Source organism: Drosophila biarmipes, chromosome 3R (genome assembly GCF_025231255.1).
Source record: "Drosophila biarmipes strain raj3 chromosome 3R, RU_DBia_V1.1, whole genome shotgun sequence".
In the NCBI taxonomy this organism is placed as follows: Eukaryota; Metazoa; Arthropoda; class Insecta; order Diptera; family Drosophilidae; genus Drosophila; species Drosophila biarmipes.
This window is the reverse complement of record NC_066616.1, coordinates 13,736,036-13,752,995: the sequence shown is the minus strand read 5'-3', so window position 1 is coordinate 13,752,995 and position 16,960 is coordinate 13,736,036. Positions and strand designations below refer to the sequence as shown.

The 16,960-nt window shown below is 42.4% G+C and overlaps 1 protein-coding gene across 8 annotated transcripts in view; it reads left to right on the top strand.

Moving 5' to 3' along the window:
* Positions 1 to 197: 197 nt before the first annotated feature.
* Positions 198 to 16,960, top strand: part of LOC108031378 (sterile alpha motif domain-containing protein 5) — a 158,367-nt gene continuing 141,604 nt past the window's right edge. For all 8 annotated transcript variants that reach the window (XM_044091129.2, XM_044091128.2, XM_044091127.2 and 5 more), the window contains exons 1-2: positions 198 to 858; positions 9,327 to 9,375. The gene's annotated coding sequence lies outside the window, so the exon portion shown is untranslated. The remainder of the gene's footprint in view (positions 859 to 9,326; positions 9,376 to 16,960) is intronic.

Sequence of the window (16,960 nt, the reverse complement as noted above, 5' to 3'; positions counted from 1 at the left end):
GCCAATGTTAATGCTAGCAACTGTTAACTCAACAGATGTTTTGGGCTCTGTTAGCTCCAGAGAGAGAGAGCGCGCCAGAGAGCGCGAGCGCATGCGCCCGAGCGAACGGCCGAGTGTACTAAACGATTAGCTCGTTTAGATCGGGTCCCGTGCACGAGTGCAGGCGGCTCACTCAGCGCCCGTTGCTGTCGCTGCGTCGCTCAGTTTGAAAACCAAACTCGAGGAAAACGGTCGAAAAGCGGTCGAGGCGGTCGATTGGGAAACCACCTCGGAACGGTCTGGTCGCGTGAAAAACTGAAAAAGCCGGCAAAACGCAGTTGCGGCAAAACTGATAACTGAGTCGAAGAAAGCAAGTGTTGTGATTGAGAAAAGCGGTGGCCAAACGAGCTGGCCAGTAACCAATAACCATTTGCCATCAGCCGTCGAGGAGGGGGAATCGTGATAACAAAGCGGAGACGAAAGAGCAGGCCCAACCGGCAGCAATTTGTTAATTTCAAGCGTCGTGTGTGTTCCTCTCCTGGCCACGGTAATTTACAAGCACTTCAATTTGCATTCTGAGGATACACTTTGGGCACATAGTTTGGCAAAATCGAGGAACAGCAAGGTCGTTGGGGTCAAATGTTGTGATGCAAGTGACAAAATCGAAATTGGAGTAAATAAGAAGCGAGTATGTAATTTTTTGAGCATCTTCGCGTCGCGTAACGGTAAATCCCTCGGCCTGCGTGTCTCTGTGTGCGTGTTTGAGTGTGCGTTTTTCGGTTTTGTTTTCGTCTCCTCCTTGCCGTCCTCCTTTACCACCTTCAATTGCCATCTCCTAATTTCCTCTGCGAAGCGAAGGGAGAAGAACGAGAGCCAAAAGTAAGTGCCGCTACTTATATTCCTTCTATGTGTTATTGTAAAAGATTTGCAGCCATGTGTGTGACTGTGTGTGAGGGAGATTTTGGGTGTGCGAGCGCGCGTATGTGTGTGTGTGTGTGTGTGTGCAGCCTCCACCAAGCGCCGCATTTAAAGGATATTCCTAATCCGTTTTATTGATTGCAGGGCAAAAAGGAGAGGAAAAAATAAAACGGCAACAACAACAAGCACACAGCTGGAGAGCTCAAATTGTTTGCGTCTGCCTACGTGTGTGTGCGTGTGTGTTTGCCGTGTTTAGTTGTTGTTCTCGGCAATCTGTGCCGCTTTTTTATGTTTTTATTCCCCCTCCATTTCCACTCTATCCTCATCCTCCGGGGTTGTAGTTGTTGCTGCCCCTGATTTTGTAGTGCCTGCTGTTTTCGTTTCTCCTCTCTCTCTCCCGTTCGCCTTCTAATTCTGACTCTTTGCCGGCTTTTTGTTGTTGCTGCCCACAGATTTCCCGACAAATGTTAATTATTTGTGCATCGCTTCCTTCTGCCGCTTTCCATTGAGCCTGATTTTTTATCATTCTCCAATTGTCAATTTCCACTTATTCGGTGCGACTCGAGTTGACATTTTGAAAAACTGTTTAAATTATAAGCAAAAATTGCATAGGCTACATACTAAAATAATAATACTACTTAATAAAAACGGCAAAAAGTTATATTATTATCCTTAAAAAAGTGGAAGTTATAATTGATTTACATAGAATTCCTAAAGATTTGTACAATATCTTACAATAGAAACTCAAAGAATATTATTGAAAGTAGTTTTGAACTATTTAAAGATGTCGAATACTAAGAGATTCTTAAAATATCATTCAAATACTTTTAAAACAAACAATTTTAAGACATAGCATATGAAAACAATGGAAACGTGGTTTGAAATTGTAAAATAAGATAAATCTACAGTTTAAATATTTAACTAAACCTAAAAAAAGGAAGTGTTTTTAAGTTGTAGTTTCTTTTTCAATTTGAAAACAATGATTTATTAAATTATATTAAATATAATGAATTGTGGTGATCAATCTCGCAATGAAAATCATTGTTAGTTTGTGAGATAATAAAGTGCTCTCAATTTAAAACGCTACCTGCGCTACTGAAATGTTTTTAAACACCTGTCGAGGCAGTGTGAAAATAAAACCTAAAGTTGCTGACTTTTGGACAGCGAAATGAATGTTTTTAAATCCCACCAACACACCTCTTCGCACATTTTTGCGAGTTCCTCTTTTACGCGCTTATCTCTGCCTATAACACTTGTACATTTTCGCGGCGTTCCATATCTCTGCGAATAACTTCATCAGAAAATTAAGCGAAATATGCCAGGCACCTGCCCCCGTGGGCATAGCTCAATAATCACATCAAATGTCGCCACTGGACCGCCTGGCACCCTTTGTGCCCCGGGAACGCCACTGCCCGCAGCAGTGGTCGCAACACCTCCTTAAGAGGTGTGTCCAGTCGCCCTGGCCGCCCCCCGCCCCTGGCCCCCAAGTCGCCCGGATCTGCGCGCTACCCAGCTTTTCAGCTCCCCAGCTAATGCCGCACAGCTGCGCGCCATTTAAGTCGCTGACAAGTGTTTTGCCGGCATCTCCGGAATGCGACGGATACGGCGAGGAGGAGAGGCCTGGCTTCCAGCCACCATGCTCCAGGTTCCGCAGCCACAGAAGCCGCAGCAAAAAGTGGCAGCCAACATTGCTACCAATTATGCGATAAGCGAGCGGCGTTCTCCCCGCGCCAGCTGATGCCATTTCACCGCGCAGTTGTGAGAAAACTTTGGGCAAACACAATGCGGGCCAGCAAATTAGATGCTTCCAGTTTGCAGGTCTCCAAATACCTGTGTTCATTGTCCAGCATTTTAATTGATTCAATTAGGCATTTAGTTGTGGGCCAACAAAATGTAAGTGTAGCGCTCTAAAGTCTGCAATTAGCAATATTTTGAACGATTACTAAAGCCAAATTGCAGTTGTCGGTACACTTTTGCACTATTATTAAGGGAAATTAAAAGTTTGCTTATGATACCTGCAATTATGATGGCAGCAATGTTGTATTTCAGCTGCAATTTGTGCATGTTTGATGGGTTCATTCAGGAAAATGTTTAAGAGAGATTAAAATCAAGAAAAATATCTTTATTAGATGTACTTTTTGGATTGGTAAAAATCTTTTTAAATCTATAACTACTTCCTCAATTTAAAATATCTACATTTGAAAACAACCCGATATTTTCGAAAACGAACTTCCCGAACATTGAGGAAAAACAAGTGGCTCTTTAAAAAATCCATAGACCACTAAAAGAAAGCAAAAGTCGCAGCGGCGATTACACTTCCCACACTTTCCAATTAAAGCCCATTTTTTTCGCACTTTGCCAGCGAGTTCGTGCAACTCGCAGCCGAACAACGTGTTAACATGGCCAAAAGCGGTGGGAGACCCCGGCTAATGAAGTGATTAGACTGCGATTTCGCCGATGTTGTTGCCCTTAAAGAGTATGCGAAAAAAGCATAATAATAATGGAAAAGCAGAAAAAAAGGCGAAAAAATGAAATTGGATGGGGAAAACTAACAAAAGGCCGCGTGCGCAGCCATCAAACGAAACGAAAAGCGTGCAACTGCAACAAAAACACCGGCAAGAACAAGAGCAGAGGAATGACCTTATATTGCAACTGCAAGTCAAACAAAGGGCCGCTAATGGGTGGTATTGAGGGGGTTCTCGACGGCCAGCGGTCCACGAGGCGGGGCGCAGGAAGGTGCAATCCCGGCGAGGAGCGAGGAGCGATGGGCGAGAACCGGTCGATGCCCATTGGAGTCCGCCGCTCTCCCGGCCAAGCGGCGCGGCTACTGCGGGGCAATTGGGCCAAAAGCATAAAAATCAGTCAAGAGTCGCCTCCGCCAGCTACGCTCAGCATTAAAAGCGACAAACAAACAAACAGACGGACACTGAGCGAAAATAAATAAAATCCCCATAAAGATAATCGTGGGTATAAAGCGGATTTATGAGTACTGAAAGTGAGGTATGCTCGCGAATCTATTTACTTGATGGTCGGCCACCGGCTCGAAGGAAACCTAAGACGGCGTTAAATAATTACCCGGGCTAATTTTTCTCCGCGGTGTATAATTTACAGACTCCTAAAGTCTTAAAACAGCTATCGAAGTATACTATTACATTTGGTAATTCAGTATAAGGTTTTAAATGTGGTTGTAATGTTTATAAAGTTGGAAAGTTCCGTTTTATTTCCCTATTAAAGAGAGATTTTTGTTATTTGATAAAAGGAATTTGCAGTTTATAGTACATCAGCCTTTATCTTTTGATATGTTATTTACTTTAAAGACAAATTCCTTTTCACTTTGGGAGAATTCTTTAATGGAGTAACCTTCAATATTTCTCGCTGTGGAGGAACTGGAGTGCAACTCCCCAACTGGGAATGGGACCGGGAGTGGGAATAATACTGTGCACTGTGGACCGGGGAATACGAATGCGACTCGGACTCGAACTCGAACTGGAGCTGGACCTGAAACCTGGACACTCGCATCCAAAAGGCCGCCCGTGCGAGCGCAGGCAGCGCTGAAATCGATTTTCTCGCAAACTTGGCCAGGACGGGCAGCCGCAGGGCCAACAACTACTCGCTGTCCTCGGTCCTCCGTCCTCCGTCCTCCGTCCTCCGTCCTCAGTCCTCGGCCCTCTGTGCTCTGTGCTGTGCTCCACATCGCCCCACTCCAAGTCCCAATCCCGTTCGCATTCCCACTCCCATTCCCATCTTCCGCCTGCTCCTGGGCCTCCTGTTATTCTGGCTGTAATGGATATGGTCCAGGCGCACGCGGTTTTCGTACCCGAGGTTCTCGTGGATTGTCGGGGTATATTGGATCATCAAAATTTAATGGTCGGCGGGAAGAGCCTAATGGTATATAAACTGTATTTGGTTTAGAGAATGCATGTTGTCCCATAAAATGGAGATATGTTATTGGCTCTGAATTGAAATTATTTCTGATTACCCATAAAGACTTTAATTGATATAGGAAAATAAAGACAGCTTTACTATCTTGAAACTTACGCTAATCCTGTAATTGGAGAATATTTTTAAAGAATTGTTTTACGATAAATAAACTTTCATTATAAGTATTTAAAGTATATTAGTGTTTTTAAAGTATCTTGAAAAGTATCTTCAAATCTAATCACTTCTTGAAATACATTTTATTATAACACTATCCACTGTTAGTATATCTTATCTGAGAAGAAGAAAGCTACTCAACGGGTATCGTGTAGTCGAAAAGCCCGGCTGTGGCTCACTTACCGCTTAATGATGATGCTGTTAATGATGATTCCTTTGATGGGGATGATGATGACGGTGCGGATGATGATGGGGATGATGCGGCGACCACGGTTCCGCCGATTTCGCTGCTGGGGCCTGCTGGTGCAGCTAAAATTGCAAGTCAAACTGTCGTCGCTCGGCGTTGTTTAGTTGTTTTACTCGTGGCATGGCGCTGCTCCTTCTCCACCCCTTTCACCCCGACTCCCCGCCGGTTGGTAATTGCAATTGCAATTTTCTCCAACTGCAAGTCCGGCTCCTCCGTCCGACTGCTTCACCGGCTCCCGCTCTTGCTGCTTCTGGGGGTTAGTAAATCTGCAAATCGCATTCGCCTAGCAAATTTAGTGGCAGCCGGAGTCAAGTCCATTGCTCTGAGTTATTTAATTTGGGTTATAAATAAATTTGTTTAAAGCAATAATTCGCCTTTCGCCGGGGGAAGGCACAAAGAAAAGGAAAGGTTTCGCTGCAATGTTTGCCCAAGACCCATAAACATTGATTTTATTACATTAGTTTATTGGTGGAATGTTATCTTTTTGAGGTCTTTCCGAGAGACAGCCATTCGAATGGATGACAGCGACCAATTAAAAAGCGTTTTAAATTCAGTACTTGAAAGGGCAACGCTTCTACTTGTATTCACAGCATAAGTTTGCAATAATCGGTTTCGAGTGCCACACTCACTAACGAATGGTACTAATTGAAATCATATTGCATCCACAGGGTGGCATGGGGGCGGAGGAGGAGGTGGGCTGTCAGAAGGCCAAACCAATTCCCGAGAAGAACAACATAATTCGAGGCCAGCAGGACGCGGGACGAGCACCACAGCCATGTGATGTGCAGCAGTGCAGCAGCATCCAAGTCGGGAATCGAGAACGGAGCACCGAGAGGCGAGCATCTAGACACGCAAGCAGCAGCGGCGGCAACGGCATTTGCATTTGGCCCGGACAGCAATTACCGAAGCAATTACCTCATGATTCTCTGCTGGCCCGAAGCCTTTGCCACCTGCTTGTCTGGGAAATCTCTGGGTGTCTTCCCCTGCCTGGGACCCATCATATTCGCAGGCAGGGTCACAGTGATAGCACTAGATGCGAAATCTTAAAGATATTATGTTTTGTGAAACACTGTTTCTGTTGATCATGTACAAACAAAATTTAATAGATAGAAATTTAAGATTAAAAATGTGCCCGAAGGCAGTAATGAAGTCAACGTATAGATTGAAGACTTTATAGTATAAAGACCATACTTTCAAGATTCTATATATTTAAGGGTCTAAAATTGCCATTATAATTCTTTGAATCTATGGAACTAATGAGTTCCTTACCAATAATAATTAATTTTTTTGCAAAAATATCATAGCTGCTATTATCTTGCCCACACTTGTGGCTGCGTGTGTGTTCCCAGCAGCTTAACTGACGTGACTGTCAATAGAAGGAAAAATGAGGAGGGGCTGGTGCTGGGGCGGCGGCTCTACATCGGGGGCATGGGAGCCCCCCTCGCGTTTTCATGTTTTTCAAGTTGTCTGCAAACGACACCCGGCGACGTCGCCTTTGCACTGATTTTTGCCTTAACGCTGTTCTGCAGGCTCATCAGAGAAGAACAACAACAAATCAACAAGGACGGGGGCATCAATGACAACCAAACAACAAGCAAACAACATCAGGGATGGGAAGTGCAATAGAGTTGTACGACTTGGGGATACCTGGTACTTCTGGGGGTTACTTGAAGTATGTGTATCTTGAAGGTGGGAAAGGAACTGTAAAATCATAAAGATACAATAATATCTTTAAGATTTGGTGTTTAAAAATAAGCCTAGCGGATAAGAAGTAACTTACAAGGGAAGAAATCTGTAATCCTTAAAAATCTTGGAATTGGGCGGATCCACCAGGTATAGGGCTAACCTTGGTATCTAGGAGATACAAGGACGGCGACGACGACGGAGGATAGACCTTGGGCTGCATCTTGCAACCCTTTGGCAACCCTGCGCCCACCCCCTCCCGCACATCCTGTGTACATAGGGACGGACCCGCATCATCTCATTCAGAAAGAGAGCTTGATGCATTTTTGCTTCCTCCTCGGGTGCTCTGGTTCCTCTTCCTGTTGTCGCTGTTGTTGTTGCTGCTGCTGCTGATGTTTTTGTTTATTTTGTGTTCCGAGTTGTTGTTGTTTTTGCCATTGCTTTAATTATTGTTCCGTTTCGTCTGGCATTGCCGCTGCACTTTTTCTTCGTGTTTTTCTGTTGTTTTTTCATCAGTTTTTGTTTTGGTTCTTGCTTTTTTGTTTTTGTTTTTGTTTTTATTTGGTTTTATTGCAGTTCTTCTGCATTTCAGAGGGGGTCAAAGGGGAGTGAACATAATACAATAGGCGCACCGAATTGCTTTAATCATTCACAGCTTGGGGCGGATGTGTAATGGATACGGCTGATTGAAGAGGGAAATAATCATGTAGAGAGCACAAGTGCATCGGTTTCGATGGAGTATTGATTTATCAGGCATTTTTGACTGCATTTATTCACTAAATTATATTGGAATTCGCTCAAAAAAAATAACGAAGATTAAGTAAAATAATCTGGAAACTAAGTATTTTACCGAAGGAAAGATACAAATTAGAAAATTAGAATACCCCTGAAGATCCCAGGTACCTGTTAGAAAGTACCCACCTTAAGAGGATTAGTCCAAAAACGAGGGCTCACTGCACTCTGCTCGATTGGCTTCGCTTCACTCCCTCGATAAGATCGTTGATCCATTAATTCGTCTCGGCGCTCTGTTATTCTTTGTGATCTCCCACCCGAATCCTCTTTTTTCGGACAGTGAATGATGCCAGTTGGTGATTCATTTCGACTTTTGTGCGACTACTTCTGGCATTGTTTCGGTCTGTGGGGGAAAGTCTCGCATGTAATTATTTTAAAGCGTTTTCCATTTTTTTTTCTCCCTTTTTTTGCCATTAAATGTCTGTGGAAGTGCAATTGCAGCGATTCTGCCGACTCTCTCCCGTGAAGTTCTAAAATCCAAAGCCAAGCCCAACCGCCCAAAAACATTTCACTTTTCTTTGTGCCAAAACGAGTAAAAACAAAAATACAAATACACAAATAAAATGCAAAAGTTCGAAGCCCCCGGAACGCTTTTGCCGGTTGCTTTAACTGCCGTGGCAAAAGGAGCAGCGGCAGCAGCGGGGAATAATACAAAATAAAAGCCGAGCGAAACGAAATAAACAAATCAAAATGGAAGGACGAGCCACGAATGCAGCCAGGACCTCGAGTTTTCCAGGCTCCTCGGCGAACTGCAACGTTCCAGATACTTTTTCATTGCAGCACAGCGAAAAATATCAATAAAATAATAATAAATATTTAAAAAATACCTTCTTTATTGTTTAACAGAGCATTGACATTTTTTTTTTTAGATATCTTGTATACTTATTATAAATTTAAAAAAAATGTATGAAGTTTCTAAGCAACATAAGTATCTTTCCAACTTGAAATCCTATAAAATAGTACAATTTTTTAACCGTATAAGACACTAATTTTTATAGTATAATGTAAAAGTAATAAAACTTTTTTCTCTGTGCTGCTGCTAGCCATTTTTGTGTGACTTAAATTGCATTTTATTTCTGCAACGTTGCAAAACATTTATTTACTTTCATGGTTTGTTGAGTATTTGCCAAGCCACAAGGAACTACTGCAACGACGAGGCATGAAATTCGCCAAGGATAAGGACGATGATGACGATGTTGTAATGCAATGATGACGATGTGGCAGAGGATGACGACGTCGTCGGAGTTTCAAACAGGCGAGCGGAACTGTTGACTGCTTTTGAACTTGTGCGTCGTCGTCCTCGGCAATTGCATCCTTAGACAATGACGCGTCCACAGAAGGCGGCTGCAGAATGGGTTGAATTCGCAGAGCTGCGGACATTTTGACAAGCGACAGTCTCCTTATTTTATTTTTACTTTTTTTGGCGGTTCGGCAAGGGTGTGCCCTTTAAGTAGCAAGCGGATTTCGTGAAAGGGCTTCAGATTATTATTACTTGGAATACCCTTTTTAGAATTTTGTCTTTTGAAAAAAACGTTTGAAATTCAACAAAATATTTTAAGAAAATTTGTATTATTATTTGCATTGCTAAACACAAATTCATCTTTTCTTTTAGATTTCGAAGACCAAAACATTGTTAACTTCATTTTAATACCTGACAAAATGTAAGTATTTTTTCTAAATATTTAATAACATATTTTAAGTCAGAAAGTTTAATGTATCAGAGAATGAGTGTTTTTTTTTTTGTATTTATCATAAAGAGTAAGACTTTTTCATGAGTATTCCAAACTTGGCGTAGCCAGGCATTTTGCCCTTGGAAAATTTGTTGCCAGGCGGATTAAGCAGATGAAGATTTTTCAACACGGCTGCGATTGAAATTGATGAGGCCTGCGCCCTGCAAGTCGCCTCGGCTGCCGCAATTATGCGCTAATTAAATGCTACATAATTTTTGTGAATACCGAAGACAACTAAAAAATGCATAACATATGTTGTGCAGCCCGAAAACGCTGGGATCTCATCCAGTCCCGGCTGAGTACCAGCCTCAGTCTGGGTTCCTCAAACCCAAACCCGATGGAGAACCAGAACCGCTTTTGTGTCTGGGTGAATTGTGGCCTCATGCCTTGGGCTCGGGGCACAAGAAACAATTTTCAGACACACACAAAGCGAAAGAAGCAGAAGCGGCAGCCATAACCATAACATGTTTTGTTATTAATTATAGTTTACGCAATGCAGGGGACAGGCCGAAGACAACAACAGTCACAGTCACTCAGGGATCGAGGCTGGTTGGATGGCTGACTGCCTGACTGGCTGACTGGCTGGCAGGAAGCTCGACTTGACCATGTGCTCCTCCTCCTCCGGCCTCGGCAGATCCTCCTCTTCCACTAAAAAAGGAAAATAAAAAAGAGTTCACTTAATTTGACGCACAAATGTCAGTCACAAGATGTTGTTGAACCGCGCCAGTTGTTCCCCGGGTTCGTTCGCCTTCCGCACGACTGCCTGTCGTTACTTTAGTTGTGAAAATAACTCAATAACTAATCCTTTTTGATGGTAGAAAAGGGTTGCTTGTTTGCCCAGGGCATTCCGAAAAGTCAAGCGAGGAGCATGTGGCAAGAGGCTTCACTCAGCCGCGGCGGACTTGACAATAAAAATTATCATAATTATATTTAAATTAATATGCAACAAGGCCCGAAAAGAACAGAAAAGAACAGCGAAGAATAACCCAAGCCGGCAATTTCCGCGCTCTCGACAAATTACAGGAAATGCCAAACACCAAAGGGGTGCTTCTAGCGGTCTTTTCGGTGTTAGTTCACAAACTGTTCATATTAATTAGGAGCCTCGAGTAGCTTCACACTCTGCCCCGAAGACCATAGAAGACCATGGCAATCCATAGAAGTCGCACCCACGCAGAGCCATATATAAAACACATTTATGACACAGCCTTCACGGAGGGGGAACATATTTTTTATGACCGTTTCACTTGAATGATTTCGTTTTCACACCTTTTAATCAATGAAACATAGGTTCAATGGGTAGTTCTAGCTGCAAAAGAAGCATATTTATGATTATTGAAAGTGGATAGTATTTATATTTGTGTAAAAAATATCTATCCATGCAGAGAAAAACTCCATATTTCTGTTTAAATTTTCTCCCCGTGCAGAGATAGAAATCCCTGTTCGAGCATTTTGTACAAATCTTTCTGTACTTCAGTTTTCCCGATAATCCCGGCCGAGCTCAATGTCATTATCGCTCCTCAAACTTCATCGAATGACAGTCAAGAAGTTGCTAAGCCCACCGACAGACTGAGGAAGACTTTAAGCCCCTTTCGACTCAGTTCCAGCCAATCAGGCCAAACGAGATGGTGGGGCAAATTAATCCGAGAGCAAGACAAATAACCAAAACTTGTAACAAATGCGAGCGACATTAATTATGCAAACAGAAATAGAAACAAACAGGGGAGCCAAACAAAGCAGACTACAGACTTCAGACTAAATCGTTCACTTTGGTTTATCTAAATCATGAGCGGCGTTTTAAAAATCATTAATCATCGGAGGCTGATGAGTCAGGCGATGTGAGCATGGGACAAACGAAATACAAACAAAGTACAAATGAAATACAATTTAGCATAAGTTATGCCCGGCTTCGAATTAAATAATTAAAATCACATTGCACATATGTAGAATTAACTTAATTATTTAATTTATGCCCACAGAGATGTCATCAAAAATGCAATAAAAATCCGAAATCCGAAAACTACAAAACATTTGTCAAAGCCGCCCGCTGATCGGGCTGAAATTAAAAATTTGCATAAATTTGCAATTGAATTGCAGAGAGCGTGGGAGTTGACAATATTAGTTTTTAATTGCCATATAAATTATAAATAAATTCACGCGTCTCTCGCGCAGGCATTTCAAACGCGAATAGTTTGAATAAATTATAGTAATTCCTCTGTCAGCAACTGAATTTTGGGCTGAGTGACTGGCTGGCTGGCTGACACCTGGCGAAAGAATCGGCCGAAAAATGCATGACAATGTAAATTAATTAAAATATTTATAAGCCTATGCCAAAAATCCGAGAGGATGTGGCTTAGCTAATTGATAATTAAATGTCAAATGCACGCGAGGCTGGCAGAGTAGGTAATTGGAAGAAAATTAGGCAAATACATAGGGATAGTTTGAGCTTTGGATAGGAAATATTTACTCTATAAGGTAATTTATTGGTTCCCACCATTTCCCCAACTAATCACTTCTAAATTTACCATTTAGCTCTGGGCTTCATTAGTTTAACCTCTGAATTTGTTTATTATTTATGACTTTCATTAGGCTTAACTGTTATCCCCTTTTTCCGCGCTTACAAGCATTTAAATACTTAATAAAAAACAGCTAAAACAACAAATGAATTAAGCCTTTGTTTACATTACGAAACTCATGTTAGATTTATTGGTTATTTTTTTCATTTCATTATTGCCCCGGGGCCTGGTCTATAATTTATTTAATGAAGCTCTTAATGTGACTCGATTGGAGTTTTTGTTTTAGTTGGTCGACAGTTGGTTATTTTCGTTGCTGCCATTGCTCGCTGGCCATAATAATGGTGTTTAGTGGGGCTTTGGGCTATTTGCATTGCATTTTCCCCACCATATGCATAATGAGTTTAATTGTCGGTCCGTTACTTAATTGAATACATTAATAACAAAAGCGCCGAGGACCCGGGCCATGTGTGTGCTTATGTGGATTACGGACCGAAACAACTCGGCTGACATTTAAGCCCCGTTTTCAAGTCAAATTAAAAGCAAATAAAATCGGAGAGACCAGGTTGTTAGCTTCGCATACATGGCCAGGAGTCAGCGATTTAGATAGCAATAAAATGCAGCTCACCTCGCTGAACTGCACATGCTCCATTACCAATTCAGAAATCTTTCGGCCGCGGCCAGAGAGCAATGGGGAAGCATGTTGCAACAACCACGTCGACAACAGTAGAGGAGTCACGAACTGCGGCCGGAACACAGTGCAGCGCGGTGCAACACGCTGCAGCAGCGACTGCGGCAAGAGCAACTGCTGCCACAGCAGTATCACAAGCAAATGCAACAGCCACAACAACAGCAACATCGGCAGGAGCAGCGGCTAAATAGTAAACATAAACAAAACATTTATGACTATTTACAGTTGAGCCCAAGACTTGAACTCCAACTGCCAGGGTTTTTTTCTGTCTTCAGGGTGGGGGCCAGTACGTGAGCAATATCTCCTCGTGTTGCTGCCGCTGCTGCCGTAGATGTTGCTGATGAAGTTCAATGAGTTTTCGGGTGTGAAAGGGTCAATTTTGTAAATAATAACGAAAAACTGTGAACAGCAAACACAACAGCAGCGGCAGCAGCTAGGCAACCGAAATCGAAAATGGAAAATAGAAGAAGGAGGGGGCAGAGTCCGAGGGTCCCCGGGTCGCAAGAGCTCATAAAAATATCACACGCATATAGGAAAAGCATTTGCGATAAGCATTGCACTATGCAAACACCAGAGACAAATATAAACAGGCACCGAGCACACAAGCGGAGCACCTAGAATTCAGGTACAGTGGGCACAGGGGCGAGTGGACGAATGGAGGGAAATCCCGAATGGAATTAGATGATATTGGTGCTTAAAAATTTTAAATAAAACTGCATTGTAAAACAATTAAAGATACATATTTGGAAAGGAAAAAAAGGATTTGAAAATAGGATATAATATGATATAATATAATACTTCTGATTAAATTAAACTGAATACTTTGAAAAAAATGTTTTCGAAAAAAAGTTTAAATAAATTGAAAGAATTTTTTATAACAATTTCTAAACCAACAGACAATATGATAAAAAAAGTTTAAATAAATTGAAAGAATTTTTTATAACAATTTCTAAACCAACAGACAATATGATAAATAGATAGAGCTCCGAATTGCACAATCTAGAAACCACTAATGACTCATTCTGGATTAACACACACGAACCACTTAGCAAGCGATCACTGTTGACAATAAAGCTCAGTTGCTATCAAAATTTGGGAGTGGGCAAGCGATATGGCGAGGGGACATAGGGTTTACATCGGGCCAGACAGACTGCCGCTTTTTTACGATGCAATTAAATATTGTGTTTAATGCATTTGTAAATAATAATAAATAAAAAACATTTACTACAGCAATCACGATAATGCAGCCGGGGGCAATAGTGTGGGGAGGCGGCGATAACGCGATAATGAAGCTGAAGTTTCGAATGCCCCTCACATGGCGAGTTGCTTTATTTTCCTACAGGAAATAAAATTGCCATAAAAACTCTCTGTCTCTGTCCAAGCGTACCTCATAAATGCATATAAATTATGACAGTAAATACGAGTGGGGGCATTACAGCGTTAAGCGAGGCTCATCTAACCCAAGCCCGGCCTTTTAGTCCAGCTGGCTGAGCATTTGACGCGGCAATTCGGTTTTATTGCAGCCGTCGATTGTCATCATAATCGAGCATTTAATGGCAACTTCAGTGCTGTCCCACATGTTTGCTCTACGCTTTTTTACTCAATTTTTTCTCTCTTTTTCGGGGGAAAAGCTTCTGCTAATTGATTTTGAAGTGTGGGCTTCCATTTGACATGCATAATCTGCATTTAAGTGTCTTGGGCGCCAGCGCTGACAATTGACACGGGATTAGTTTCGGGGCGAACAATAAAAATTACTCCTAAGTGGCTTTGAAAATATAACGAATTTATTGAGCTCCTGTGAAATACATGTTGTTTCAATTTTTGAGCTGGGAATTAAGATTTTATTGCTTTGAAATGCCTTGTCAGGGGATTTATTTTGCCTTTCTCTGCTTTAATTTAGTTGGAGCAAAGTTATAATAATCCGTTTGAAAATTTTGCTGTGCAGGCTTCTTTGAAAATATCTCAAATTGGCTTCAATTAAGGTGAAATATCTTGGAGGAATAATAAGTCTAGGCTTGAAAATGCTTAATATTTGAGAATAATAAAAGTAATTGTATAGTTTTAGTGGCACAATAATACCGTAAGAGTCCTTGTACTTGTAGAAATTCACCCAAGGTTTCCGCACTTACGAAGCATTTACATCTTTGACTGCCCTCAAGGGTCCTGCGTTAGTCCTTTATCCTGCCGCGCAATCAATGCAGTTCCCCTCGATTTTTTATTGCACATCTGAAGTGTGTGCGTGGCAGGATGCAAATGCAGGAGGCGGACCAACAATAGAGCTGTCAAAGATCCAAATGTCGAGTGTGTGCGTTTTTTCCCCGCTCTTAGTGCGCTTCAGTAGGGTTCTCAATCGATTCGCATCCGCAGGCTACTTTGGGACTCTTTGTTTTGACTAGCGGGGCAAAAGAAGCTTAAAAACCCCTTGGCATGCGTGTGAGCCTGGGGTTAATTGAACCCCCTCGCCGAGTGGGCTCGATGTCACATAATACTCAATCAAATTAGGGCTCAAGTTGACTCAAGTAATTAAATCTAAAACCAACAATTGCCGCACTTGAAACCCAAGAAGAGGCACGCACACACGCTTCGGGCCAAACTAGCCGTAAATAGCAACAATTTTCATATTAATTTTCATAATTTTCCAATGTTGACAGCAGAGCAAACACAAATACACGTTGGCAAACAAAGGGCAAGGAAAGGAAGTGAAAGGAGCCGGGGCAGGGGCAGGGGCAGGAGCAGGAAAAAAGTGTAAGGGATACTTGGCAGGACAATGGGGGGTAAAACACTGAACCTTGGTCACTTGTTGGTCAACGACAACCTGCTGAGAGAACGGGAGTGTGTGTATCTGTGTGGCGACAATTTGCCTAATAACACTGGGCCAAAGAGGGGCAAGTTGCAGTAGAGGAGGATGGGGAGGCGTGTGTTTGCCTTGCTTTTCAAACCTCTGCCCCCTGCGTTGTGGTTAGTTTGAACTGTTGACTTTGCGGTGAGCACTTTAAATTGATTAAGTTGAATTTGTCTAGCGGCGCCACCGCCTTGCGGTCTTAACCAACCCACCTGCGCCCCCAACTATCCATCCGTCCATCCACCTATCCATCTAACCATCCCACTAGTCGGGTACTTAATGCCACACAAACTGCAGCTGCTCTTTGATTAATTCATGTGTGGAGTGCGGCACCGAGGAAAAGAGTCTGCTCTGCGACTCCGCAACAACTCGTGAGACATTAAAACACTTGAATGCCAAAAAACTTTGCAGCAATTTGTGTCGACTTGGCCAGAAGGAGTTTGCAGCCGGAGCTGGAGTTCGAGTTCGCGCTCGACTTTTGCTGAAGCCTCAAACTCTGACTCTGCACGGAGAGAAAATTGCGGTAAAGAGTAATCGTAATTTGGATGTTATACCTAACAATGTAACAGGCTAAGGCTGAATACCAATAATTGTGGATTTCGTACATATGAAATATAATATATCTTCGAGTTTGAGTTATCATAATAAGCGAGTGCAGTCAATTATACATCAGAGAAACAATGTTTATGGTACTATATCAAAGCTTAATACCAAAAACAGCGGATTTAAAGTTAACATGTACTTTAGTATAGGTAATCATAATCTGATCCCTAATAATCTGTGTTTTTTAGTCGGAATCGGTTTAAATTTCATATTTACTTATTTCTCCGTGTATCCTGTCACTTCGGCTGGTTGGCTGACAAAAAACTTTCCAAGTCAAGCGTTGAAATTAAACTTTAGAGCGAAATTGTGAGTGCCCCAGACAACAACTAAAGTTACAAGTCACACAACAAAGGCAGTCAAGTGAGCGGACAAGAGGATCGACGAAGGGGTCGCACAAGGGGGGCAGCTGACGATGAGTTGGGAATGTCATCCCAGCCGAAAATTAATTTTCCAACGCCCAGAAAGAACACCTCATCAACTTTGTCATTTTTGCGTATTTTGCTCCACTTAAAGTTTTTGCACCTTTAAGAGCGATGCTCACCTTGTCGAGCGATTTTTGTGCAACGTCATTTCATGCTTGAACACGATGAACTGACCAGAAGTTGTAAACTGTGTGTGTTGCGGGAAAGATGGCCCGAAATGAAACTTTGGCTGGCTGGCCAAACAAACCACAAGATTCCTCTGCTCCGGCTCGACAGTCTGCCAAGTTCTCCAAGTGCCCCATCCCAGGTTTTCCACACCTTGCCTTACACCTCCCGATTTCCCACTCGCATCTCGCAGCTCCACTCCCCTGGCAATCATATCAAAGTGTCAATGTACATGGTCAGGCTGCCTTGGACCTGCACTTTGCATTTGGTCAGCACGAAAACA